Source organism: Micrasema longulum, unplaced genomic scaffold, assembly GCF_059751315.1.
Source record: "Micrasema longulum isolate JH-2025_06_02 unplaced genomic scaffold, ASM5975131v1 h1tg000250l, whole genome shotgun sequence".
Lineage (NCBI taxonomy): Eukaryota > Metazoa > Arthropoda > Insecta > Trichoptera > Brachycentridae > Micrasema > Micrasema longulum.
Genome location: NW_028277455.1, coordinates 131,226 through 144,931, shown reverse-complemented (window position 1 = coordinate 144,931; position 13,706 = coordinate 131,226). Strand labels below are relative to the sequence as shown.

Here is a 13,706-nt window from a genome sequence, read left to right as displayed (position 1 = left end):
TTTAAAGGTTTATTGAATTTTCCATAAAATAAAATATTAAAATACATTTATTTACAAAATCTTTCATAAAAATAAATTTACCTGGCCACCCAACAGGATTTTTTGTCGTAAAGGAAAATTCAGTCTTACGCTTTTGATGTAAGTTGAAAAAAAACAAGAAACATTTCAAGTAGGTAATCGATTTCGTGACTTGATGTGTGGTAGCCAAACGTTCAAACTAAAACACAAGAACCATACATTGATTTGAAAACACATTTCAAAATTTCATTAGTATGTTGATTTTCAAGTTAATTTTTGATGCAATTAACACTTAACGAACTGCTGACAGGCAGTTGGCAGGGAGAATATTAATTGCATACAATCGTTGTAAACGTAAACCGCAAAAAAATCATTGTTTAATTTGTTCCCGTGACGGCATCTTGGTTTATTTTGTCTTCCTGCAGTTCAGTTGACCTTTAAATTTTATTTTCCATAGCTAACTTTGCCTTCCTAGTTCATCTCGCTACTAAACAGCGATATTTGTAAACAATGAAGCTGAAAAATGCCAAACCTTGAAACATTCCGCTTAGGAAAATATATTCAATTCTATATCCTCTTATTTTGACGCGGAACCAAAGATTTGTAACCGTTCATTACGTGGTTCCATAGATAACACGATACTAAATTATTTTCCATTCCGTAGTGTTACATTAAAAATAGTAATGAATATAATTTTTGAGTTATTTATTAAATATGTGGAATTCCTGGCTGCATTTTAATTTCATTTGTTCAATTAATTTAAGACAAATATTACTATGTAAGTATTAATTTTGAGGACTCGTATTTACGTTTCTGGGCTGATTTAAAGTAAATTGATTTTAATTTTTCGATTATTAATTTGTTTCATTATTTAATAAATACATAGGTATATAACGTTTCTCATTATTATTTTTCAAAAACATCTGCATTCCTTTTCTTGGCTTGAATAAATTTTAATTATTTGTATTTTTTTTATTATTATTATTTTGTATGTTGTTTTGATTATTTTGTATATTGTTTAATACGTTTATGATTATTTTGATTTATAAATAGGAGAGTCCCGACTTAACACGGAATTTTCTAACAAGTCGGGACATAAAAAATTGTTATTGTGATAAAGAAATGTTTGTATTTTGTGCATTATATAATTTTTTTAAATAAATATAAAAACTAAAATACAAACTATCAAGTGCTACTAAACTGCATAAAATGCAGTTCGTCAGCAAGTGCTTATAATTAAGTTCCAGTTTATATACATAACCTTATCTTCTAAATTATATAACATATTAAAACTCTTATTACTATGGAAAAAAAGAAAATATGTATTCCCATGTGCATCGAAAATATGTTACACTTAGAAAAAAAAAAATTTGTCCAAATAAAAAAAATAACATTAAAAAATTCAATATAAAAAACCACGTTCTAAAAGCCATATTTTCAGCACACGTCTATATTTACAATATTGTTTGTTGGCTCCTTCCATTTGACATTTTTATCAATTATTATGCAGATTTTTTTCATGGTTTTCTTACTTGAAATGATATGGAAAAAATAATTCAATTTGGTTTTTTATTTTTAAAAAGATTGTGAAGTAAAATAAATCAGGATATATATAGCCTTTCATACACTTAAAACCCAAATTTGGCAATTATAACATTCTAACGCGATAGTTTTATTGAGAACAGAGAAAAATACATATTCACGTTTATACTTCCAATCAGATATGACTCTGTATACGGTAAGAGCTTTAACACACATTGATTGATTTTATCATGATAACCAAACATTCTTGATGCTCTATATAAATGATTTATACGATATCACTAGCAATATTCAACGAAAGCTTTTTATTTCACTGTAATTCTTATAAACGAATATAATAAAACAGAAAGTAAAAAAGCACTCTCTATTTCAATTGATTTCTATTAATCGTTTTTACCCTCTTTTTTATAATATTTTATCGATTGTCCTCAGTTCAAAGTAATTCCTTTACAAAAAGTATTGAATACTGCTGTGACTAATTGTGCATACAAAAAAAGTTTACTGGCCGATACGTAAAAACAATTTTTCTTATTTCCGACAGTGGGTTTTTTAAACAAAGACTGTTATATAAAATCTTTGGTATTTAAGTTAAGAGGTTCATAGCACTAAAATTGAGAACGTTTCTCTATACAAGTCTACAGAAGGTTGGAGGAAAATAAATAAAATAAATTAAAGAAATTCATATTCATTTTAATAATCAAATAGTTGACCGTAATCGTTATAATTCAAAAGTACTTTTAGATAAACAAATACACGTATCTTGCAATAAAATTGTCTTTGACAACATTGAAATTTAAATTATGAGAAAAAACACAGTAAGATTTGTACCGTTTGAGCTACTTAATTCTTAATTTTACGCATTTAAAATTTAACCTAAGATTGTACCCAAAATTGTGTAATTATTAAATAGTTGAATCAGTAAGAAACTTTTAATGGCTGCTTTGCAAGTGAGTAAAAGTGACTTGTTACTCTACCTAAATGCCACAAAAATATCGGCAGGTAATTATATACTTCATGTTGCTAGTTAATAATTCCTATTACTAGTTGTATGTTATTATGTCGTGGTAATCTTTAGCAGTCAAAATATTACATTCGTGTGTTCATTAAAAGTTATTTGCCTGTAAAATCAGGTTTTCATAATACTCGTAATCAAGTACATTTTCGTTGCGAAATGGCAAGTGTTCCTCGAGCAAGTTTATAATGATGAACTAATATCCGAATAACTCGGCTTGATAGCGTCATTGGTACAGGGAAGAAACCGATACTTCGCCATTTTGAAAATTATCGCTTTTTAATATATATCGTATTCTTCCAGTAGCCTTTATTAAAATTTAGAATAAAATGTATTCCCGCACACAGGCCATACCTTTGTGGATTTTTTAGTGTTTATGTGATAGTGTATTTTGTAATTGTAACATATGTATACTATAAAATGCAAAAAAATATTTAATAAATAAAAAAACATGTTAATCTAAAACGGCATTTTTATTTGGCGATATTTAGTTCCTGGACTGGTACCTGGGGTGGTATTCAAAACGCTCTTACGGCTGTATTATCTCGCATTTACGTACAAAATACACGAGAAAAACCGTTTTCTCGTGCCGTAAGAGCGGTTCAGAATAGCACCCCTAAAGCACAGAAGATATGCGACAATCTTAGAAACAATGCAGTGCCTTATGCACCACTGAATGCGGAAAGGGGGGTGACGAATTTATTTTTTAATATTTGAGTTTTTGTTATTTATCTGAATATTTTAATTTTCAGACCATTTTCTAAAAGTCGTAAATAACTCGCGCTGGAAAAATGGGGATTCGGTATGTAATAATGTGGGATTTGAACTTCGGATCCGGAATCGATACGTGAATCCACAACACTACCACAGGACCACAACTCGGCTCATGTTGATGATTGTTTTGGACATGTTCATAAAAACATGGTGAACTGTTTTCGACGCTTTGCAATGATAATGCAGAAAATACCATCGCATATACAAACGGTACGTGATGGCTAGCAACGTGTGGATAGCTGTTAATTAAAATTTCTCAATTTAAAACAAATGGAGAAACGAAGGCCATAAAAAGCCACGTGCCGTTTCTTTGATGCGAAAAAAAACATTATTATTTGTTCATTGCGGTAAGAGGTCATGATTTGATAAAAAAAGTTGTAATTCAAGTTTTTATTAATTTATTTAACCTTTGTATATGGCAAGAACCAATGTGATCATACGTGTGAAGGATTCAGTACAATTACTCACAAAAAATGTTAACTCAAATTTATTGTTTTAAAGTTTCGTGATTATTTGAAATATTTCGTTTAATTCATTACACTACATTAAAAAATATATATATTAAATATAATAGATACAAAATACACGTCAACTAGACGTAAATTGCTATACTCCTCTAGGAACGCGGAAAAATTGTTTCGATTTAAAACACAACAAAAATACGTAACAAAAATACGTTGAAAAATCTAGTGATTATGTTGAAAAATAGTTAAGAAATTAAGCTTTCCTATGATGTGTTTTTCAGTTCAAATAAAAAATTACTTAAATCTGAAAAAAAAATGAGAACCTTATTTTTTACACAACGAGCTTATTACCAAATTGCAATTTCTTCCAACCAACCAATAAATTAAATGTTTTATTTACATAATTTAAGTAAAAATACATATACAATAGATAGTAAAATAAAAAGCTCAAGAAATACAAAACAAGAAATAACTGTTATTGCATATAAATTACCTTAAATTATTTTACTCAATGGGAAAAAGAAAGAAAGGGGAAAGAAGAAAGGAGAGATTAAGAAGGAGAGATATCTCTTCAGGCGCAATTTAAACAGAGATACTGTACTAACATCTTTGATAGTACATGGGAGATGATTTCGCAGTCAAGCCGCATGGACATCATATTTATTTATTTATTTACATGCATGTAGTTTATTACACATTATTTGAGACATAAGTCCCAACTCCATGGGACTAAAAGTCCTGTGATGAGATGAGACGAGCAATTAGTTGACACAGACACATGAGTATATCACCACGAATATAGGATCAAAAATACAAAAAATTATAAAAAAAACAGTAAACTCAAACATTTGGAAAATCATCAAGGAGTTTCATGCTCAAATCCCTCCCACTAAGGAAAATCTAGTCCTTAACTCCTCTCTTGAAAACAGTTTTTGTCTTTGAGAGTTTTTATATATTTATATATATATATTTGGACCACTTTATTAAGTAACCCTACGTGTCATGTACAAGGCTAAGTTTCTCGGAAAAAATCGTTTTTGTTTGTCTTAGAAATGGTATGTTTGATCACTGATTTTGGTTTATTACCTTTATGAGTCCAATCACCATTGTTGCAAAGTCCAAGAACAATTGCGCGTGATAGCTACTTTTAACAGCAGTGTGGATATCTGTTAAGGATATTCTATCTTGCCTGCATTCTGCTTCAAGATTATGGCATTGTAAACTGAAAAATGGGCACTAAAATAACAGATGTTCGATACTCTGTGAAAAAATATCATCGCATGGACAATAGTCATCATTCCTTAACTTAAACTTATATAGGTAACTTCTCATAGCTCTGTGTCCGGTAAAAATTTGGGTCGTTTCGAAAGTACTTTGGTGATGACGACGGAAGTTTGCTGCATCAGCCAGCGTTGGTAAAAACATTTGAGTGATTTTACCAGTAGAAGAAGCGCGGTAATGATCCTCCCAACGCTGCTGCGTATTTCGTTTTATACTGCGTTTAGCAAAGCCAAGAGAAAATTTTGAGAAAAAATGTGCTGTTCTTTTACAAGTTGCGGCTTTTGCTCGTTCATCCATTATCTCATTTCTTACGATACCAGCATGTCCTCTTATCCAGCATATTTGCATAATCATGCCTCTGATTTTCAGATGCTTAATTATACTCTAAATATCTACAATTAATGGATTTACCGACCGAGTATCAGTTATAGCTTGAACGCCCGAACGACAATCTGGTAATATTTTTGCAATAAACCACCTCTCTGGTGGTTTTTTTAATAATCATTCGAGAGTTTCTCGTATTGCGAGTAGTTCAGCCTGAAAAGCTGAGCAAAAATTGTCTTATTTGAGTCCTTGAGAGCTTACTACTCTTTTCCAAAATATTTAACATTCTAAGTGCGACCAATGAGAAAGACATCTCTACGGGTTTTGGGTATGACATAATTCGTGTTCAGGGAAAACCTTGTACGGACATTTTGCTGAGACCTCTCTTTATTGTATCTGAGTTAGAGAAGTAAGAGGAATTGTGGATGGGTATTAAGAGAGTGCTTTGAGAATTAGAACGAAGAGATAAACCATTAAATGATAAGCGTTTTAATTTTCACGGAGGTATATTAGTGCGTTAGGACGATGAAGTACAGTGAACAGAAATGACAGCGAGTGATAGTCTCTACGATAGTTTATCTAGTTGTTTACAGAATTTTTATAGTAGGTATAATTAATACATGTTGCAGAGCAAACACAAAAATTTAAATGGTTTATTTTCGTAATGTATTTTATATGGACAAAGTTATACTATTAAATTCCGTGTTTATAAATGAGCACACTTTTTTAGTTGTTAAGATTGTTGACTACCTTCGAATGGCAAAAAATGTAAAAGTGTTAAGAGCATAATCGCAAAATGTGTGTCGTTTGAGTATTATGTCTAATGTCTCGTGAAAGCGAAAAAACAGCGGTAATTTTTTACAATTTGATTGTCATTACACTCTTTTGAAATTACAATTCTGTATTTTTTTGTTTCTGAATAATTAAAAACATCTCACGTTTTTTTTAAACAATCACACTTTGTGAGGCTACAGACCCTGAGAAAGTTGACTTTCTCGAATCGATCAGTTCATCTTATTGAAATCTAGTAAGCGTAATTAAAAGATGTTTTATTATCGTATAACGGCAAAGGAAATCTTATAAATAATTTTCACGCTTGCATAAGTCTAACTGTGTTTTGACCATGACCCCTGGGTACGCATAAATCATAAAAAAGTAAAGATTCAAAAGTAAAGATCTGATAAATGCACATTTAAAATACAATTACGACAAAAAAATGTAATAACTATTTGGTATTTTTACTATGAACTACCATCTGAAGCGTAAGAACAATTCACATAAACAATTCACGTACGCTGCAATTGATATTCCAATTCCGTGCCATATGCACCATCCGATGTGGAAAAGGATGATGATGAGCACAGTGCCCTATGCACTACTGGGTGTGACAAGGATGAAATTTATTTTTATTGATGTACCAACTGCTGCGTTTCTTGATCATTTTTGTTACATATGGGGAAGGTGATGAATTTGTAATCATGTATTTTATTTTATTTTATTTTATTAGGGAAATCAACAGTTCTACATACATATTTTTAGTAAACAAACAGATATAGTGTATAAACTCAGAACTAATTTTTCATTTATTTTTGCACCACTACAGGCCAGTAGGCCCAATTACAGTGGTGAATTACATCACAGAGCACCCAGGCTTGAGAAAAATTCATTTTGATTTTTGTGTTCTCACCGGGAATCGAACCCGGAACCTTCCGAGCGTGAGTCAAGCGTCTTGACCACTACACCACGGAGGCCGCCAACTAATAATAGATTTCCACATAGTATACAAAGTTAGTAAAGAAAATATATTACATATCAAATAAATACATTTAATTTATACAAATAAAAATGTTATTTTCATGTACTCAATAATCAAAGATTTTTTTAAATATTAATTTTAAGAACATTAAGTTACTGTAAATTGGGCGGGATAAGGACAAAAATGCTTGAAGAGAGGATAAGGAGGGGAGGGGAGATGTACATATTTATTATTATAATGTCTACTAAGTTACATAATACATTTTTAGTGTAAATTTTAAATCTGACAACGTGATGTTTGTGTAATCTATATTTTTAAATTTTGTATTGAACACTGAAAAAGTCCTACGAAGAAAAGCATTTTTAACATACGATGTTTTACTTATTGGTACATGAAACAGGTGGTACCGTCTACAAATCCTGGCTGGCACATGTATTGTTATTAAACCAAGCAGCTCTGTACAGTCAACCATTCCTGTCATAAGCTATGCTCCATGTTTGTAGCTAAGCGCCAACACTACACTACTACCTACCACTACTCAATTTCCTTTTATTATTATTGTTTTTACTTGTGAGTAGCCATAGAGTCCAAAACATACCTCCAGGATTCTTGTTCTATTTCACAAACAGAACTGTATTTTACATCTGCCCGTACATGGAACTATCTATAATATTAATACGCTAGAATTGATTGATTGCATCTGTCCCTTATACTCGCGCACAGGAATTTGAGCTTTAGTATCGTGGTATCAACGCTAAATCAGAGTCATTTTCGTCTGTTAAAATTGTATTGTCAAGTCGGCCACAGCTGATTACTAATCTAAAAAGGTAAACCTAAATAACCTAATAAAAGGTTGAAATTTAAAAAATATTCAAATGAATTTTAATTAATTGCAACAGAGAGGGAAAACATTATTGAGAAAGGAATATGGAAGTCTAGGCATATACAGGGCTTATGACCTGTCGTTGGCTGGTTTAAGTGGCCGCTTTACACACTGTGTAACATTCACTATTCTGCCCATGTTGAAACTCACCCACATAATAAAGGTTCCAGCTCTTTTACTTCACAAAAGTCAACAGATGGAATAGTTGAAAAAATGTGGATATTTATTGAAACCCATATTGATGGGCAGAATGGTGAATGTTACACAGTGTGTAAAGTGGCCACTTAAACCAGCCAATGACAGGTCAAAAGCTCTGTAAATGCCTAGACTTCCATATTCCCTTCTCAATAATTGTTTCCCTCTCTGTTGCAATTAATTTAAATATGAATAACTCTCTAGGGAGGAAATCCAGCCAGTCTGCTAGCATTTGGGCATACTCAAACATTGTAGAACATTCAACTGATTTGTGTGCAATAACTTTTATTTTATTTGATTCTTTTGAAGTGAAGAATACTTGGCATGTTTATTGCTACATATAATGATTTTTTCAACCAATCAAAACTAAAGTAAATAAGAAAAACAAACGGTCAGCAAAAATATTTTTTTGACTATTTTAAATCATGACTAACATCATTTAATGTAAATAAAAAAACAATTCAATTTGAAAAAAATCTAAAATTAGGGATGGGGTGCATAGAAAACGAGTGCAGGAAAGAGATTGCGGGGAGTGAAATATACATATTATATACGAAAGCAAACACAGGGGATGGAAGTTAAGATGCCTCCAGGTCTAGGGGGAGATAATTAAGTAATATACTTGAAGTTTCAATTTTCAATTTAAAGTAAAAATTATTATAATTTAATGATATTTCGAATTAATTGACGATATGCAAACGCGTGTCATTAACTCGATGATAACTATTCGATCATTAAAATTTTCATATCAAATAAAACAAACACTCCAGATGAATACGCTGTAGGTGAAATGTACTGCCATTCGTGGGAATTGAATGACTAATAGAAAAACGATTCATCATAGAAATACAAATATTTAAATAGTCACAATTTCTCTTTTTTTTTCTTTTCGACTTATAAATTGTGTCATTTCAAATTTAAGATGGTGATTCGATGACTATTTAGTTGATCGTGAAAAACGAAAGCATGAAGCGTTCTGGCGACTGTCAAACCGGAGCAAAAACTTGAGCTGAAGGTCGCCGTCATTTTTCATTGGGGTTTTGTGTCCGGGTATATATCAAAAGGTTACAAAAGCGACATAAAAGAGTCTGGAGTTGGATTATTTGTACCAAGGCCGACTTTCTGTGGGTGAAGGCATGGCTGACTCTCGAGAATCAACTCTTATTCAAAGGATAATGAAACTGCGTGAGTCATCAAGGAAGGCTCTAGTCAGCTGCTGTCAAAAAGGCTATTTATACTTCATTTTCTACCCATGCAATTGCTCACAAACACCTTGATTATCTGACCTTTTTAGCGTGTGCCATTTCAAATGTCATGATCGTGTTAATTCGCCAATTATTTGAAGCAGTACAGTTCCTAAAAATTACACCGTTCACTGTACACTTTTTGTTAATGACCTATGCAATATTGCCTACATCTGATACCTCTAGAGTCTACTCATTAAACGTGAGTGTGTTCGTTTACCGATTGATATAAAATATTTTTTAAAACGGGTGATTTAATTTCATTTTAAAGACCCTAGTAATTTAATTTGATGTATAATTAACGATACTTTAAAAACAGTCAGTACTTAAAAAGACAAGGTTTGACAGCTATTTTTTATGGAAATCTGTAAAACCATTGATAAATAATATAATTTACAACCTTACAAGTATGTATTTAAAAAAGGAACAACTTTCTTTTTCGGTAATCTTTTAATAATTACTGACCCTTTTAAAATTCAAGTAAACGCTTATAAAGTCTTTCATATTAATTAATATTAATAATTTCATAAGCCATAAAGTTATACATTTTTATAAACTGCCCGAAAGATCTATGCAATGCTCAAAATTCTAAAATTAAAATTTTATTCAAGTGAAGTTTTCTCCGGTCAAATAATTGATTTTGCATATTAAGTAAAAATATTCATTTCATTTTAAGTACTGAGAAAGAAAATTGATAAAAACACTGTTTTTCTTCAATTTATTTATTTCGCATACTGCAATAATTCCAACATAATTTTAAAATAAATAATGACACAAATTTACGCAAGTACACATAAAAATATACATTTCTGATATTATACCTATTTGTATAATATCATAAATCTGGTGTTAGGAAACCGGATAAATATTGAATACCTAACTTCGAAACTGATATTTATCGGGTAAATTCCCTCCAGTAGTAAAATAGAACGATTGCCCAACAATTAAAACTTATTGAATTCATTACATATACGAAAAGTAAACAAACAAAATAAAATAAATCTACGAGATTAGTGAAAGTTCTAACAGCTGTATTTATGGCATTTATAAACATACTATTTATAAAATTATAACCTATAGTACCGTAAGTAATAATATATAATTCACATTACCGAGTGATTTTTTGGTATGACACAATACTTATTATTTTTTTTATTTTTATTTAATTTTATTTTACTAGGTAATTCAACAAAGATACATACTTGAAAACATACAATTTGAAAGCATTCGTCGATACAATTTTACATGCATATATATCTTCAATTATAGAATTACACAAAATAGATTTATATATTAATATGTAATACATATATATATATTTTAAATTTCTACAGGATACAATGCAATAAAAAATAAGTTGTACGTGTGTACTTATTAAATAAGATTTATTCCTAAGAGATTTTATTGTTTCGGCAGTACATTCCCGACACATGCGGGCCATAGGTGTGTTGTATGTAGCATTATTTGAAAATAAAGGCAGTTTAAATATTTCTCGATGTCTGAGTGTTCTCAATCCCGCATATATTTGTATTTTATTTAGGAGGTTAGTATCTACTTTACAGTTTAATATTTTATACAGAAATTTTATATCGAAAACAACGCGGCGTTTTATCAGAGAATTGAAATGAAAAAGAGTTACTCTTAATTTGAATCTGAACGTGGGTTAGAAATTTGAAACTTATCCAAAAGGTACTTTGAGAACTTTTTTTGAAAAGATTCTATTGAATTTATATGATTTTGATATTGCGGACTGCATACGCATGAGGCATACTCAAGATTACTGCAAATCAAACTCATATATAGACATATAACAGTTTCCGGTTTTTTAAAGGGTTTGGTTATTTTCTTAAGGAACCCCAGTAGCTTAAGTGACTTACGATTTATGTAATCTATATGATGTTTAAAATTTCATTTTGTGTCAAAATAAACCCCGAGATCCTTAATAATGTTAACCCTACTTAATGGATATATATGTTTTTTAACGCGGATAATAAGACGAATGTAACAATAGCGAAAAACCATGCCAAAATTTTATCAAATACATACTTTTTATCTATTCTTGATTTTTCAAATGCAAGAAGGGTAGGGAAAATTCAGAATGACATAATTTGAAATTGAAGATTATGTGTATCGTATTTATTTAAAAGTAAGTCCTCACCAATTGTGTATTTACTCGGACACTCGATCTGGAGTTTCGGCCACTATCAGCTGCCGAAGTATCCAATCGGTCTCGAAGTATCGGAAGAAATCGCGTATTGACTTTCACCTGTTGAATCGCTATCTCACTTCTGTAAACTACTGATTTACTTTTGGCCGGACCACTTATGGCTAGGCCCACAGAAAGTCGCACAAATACCAAACTAAACTTTATAACGCATGTTTGAACCTGAACGTGCACGGAGCTTACGAGTTGGGAAACTTATCGTGGTTAGAAAACATTATTTTCAAATCGGTTTTAGGGTGGTCGAGTTTCCAGACAGTTCGCGGAAAAGTCTGGGCGGTAGCGCGATACACGCGCCTCGGAGTTTGTTTGGCGACTGGCGAGAATGTACGAAGTTAGCTGGGCGGGAATCTCGCGGCTGCAAATTTCAAAACACGAATCAAAAGCTCTGTCTCGTTCCTACTTACGCGCACAAAGAGCAATGCCAAATACTATACTGTATCTTTTACAGAGCCTCGAAGTTACGTGGTTAATTCAAATTTATATGTTATACGTCTGCATTTGGCATTTCTATTCGCCATTAGACATTATTATAACATAATCGCTTTTATCAAAATAATTCAACATGATTTCATTTACGTAGAATAAAAAGTAGGCTCTGAATAGTTTGCATTCAAATGCACGACAGTTAATAACTATATGATGCATAGTAGGCTTATAAATTGAGAAATGCCAAAAAACAATATTTTTCAACAATTATTTCATATTCTTATTGAAAATATGTCCGTATTGTTTATAGTTTCAGATACATACAGAGAAAATAAAAATAATTTAAATAACAAAAATTGTCAAATAAATATTGAAAACCTATTTTTTAGCGTAAAAGACGTTTCATTCAATTTTGTATTATTCTCAATAAATGTACATAATAAAATTGTACAAATATATTTTTGTTTTTAAATTTATTTCAACGGAGAGGGAAAACATTATTGAAAGGGGAATATGGAAGTCTAGGCATTTACAGGGCTAATGACCTGTCATTGGCTGGTTTAAGTGGCCACTTAACACACGATATTGATAAAGGTTTCAGCTCATTTACTTCACAAAAATCAACAGATGGAAGAGTTGAGGAAATGTGGATGTTGAAACATGAGCAGAATGGTGAATGTTACACAGTATGTAAAGTGGCCACTTAAACTAGCCAATGACAGGTCATAAGCCCTGTAAATGCCTAGACTTCCATATTCCCTTCTCAAAAATGTTTTCCCTCTCTGTTGAAATAAATTTAAATATGAATAACTCCCTAGGGAAGAAATCCAGTCATTTGGACATACTCAAACATTTGTATATTTTTGTTAAGTAAAGTGGTTGCTTTTTTGATCAGCGTTTAGTTGTAAATAGTCAAAAAAGTATTTAAAATAATAATATTAGGTCAAAGTAAATTTTGATTTAAAATCAAAAACATTTTGGAAAAAATGCCTTGGAATTTAATTTTCAGTGATTAATAACTAGTTCAGTCTAATAATGAAGCAAAATCAATCAGCTAATAAATTTGATATCGAATGCATTGAGATATAATATATATAGATATAACACTCCATATAAATCCTAGCTAAAAAGTCGTCCCCAAAGGAAAGGAAATGACCAGCGGAGGCAGTAAGTCTTGTCACGTCAAATCACGTTGACTTTGACGAGCAAAACAAGTAGTACAGTAAAAAGCACGGACTGTTTACATCGGTCTACTGTAAGTTCTATTCAGTATGTCTCCCTTTCACATACGCGTCACTTTTGTTTATCGTTTCACTATACGCCCGACTAACTGAGCTGGACAGAGACAGGAAATAGCTTACGATGGGTAACATATTAATAAAACGTTTTTTAGCATTTAAATAGCTGTTTTAAACAAGTATTGATTAAGATAAAAACATCGCTTACCGGTTACCGGTGAAAGGTTATAACATCGCTTTTTCTATCTTTTCCAGATCGATTTATGCAGTATCTTAAGAAAAGTAACCAGAGAATGCTCGCAAAAGACTACAGTCCGTTCTATCA

The 13,706-nt window shown here is 31.2% G+C and overlaps 1 protein-coding gene across 2 annotated transcripts in view; it reads right to left on the bottom strand.

Annotated features, from left to right (window-relative positions):
• The window catches only part of kkv (hyaluronan synthase-like protein kkv), a 119,896-nt gene extending 107,864 nt beyond the window's left edge, over positions 1-12,032 (bottom strand). For both annotated transcript variants that reach the window (XM_088223728.1, XM_088223727.1), the window contains exon 1: positions 11,652-12,032. The gene's annotated coding sequence lies outside the window, so the exon portion shown is untranslated. The remainder of the gene's footprint in view (positions 1-11,651) is intronic.
• Positions 12,033-13,706: the final 1,674 nt, after the last annotated feature.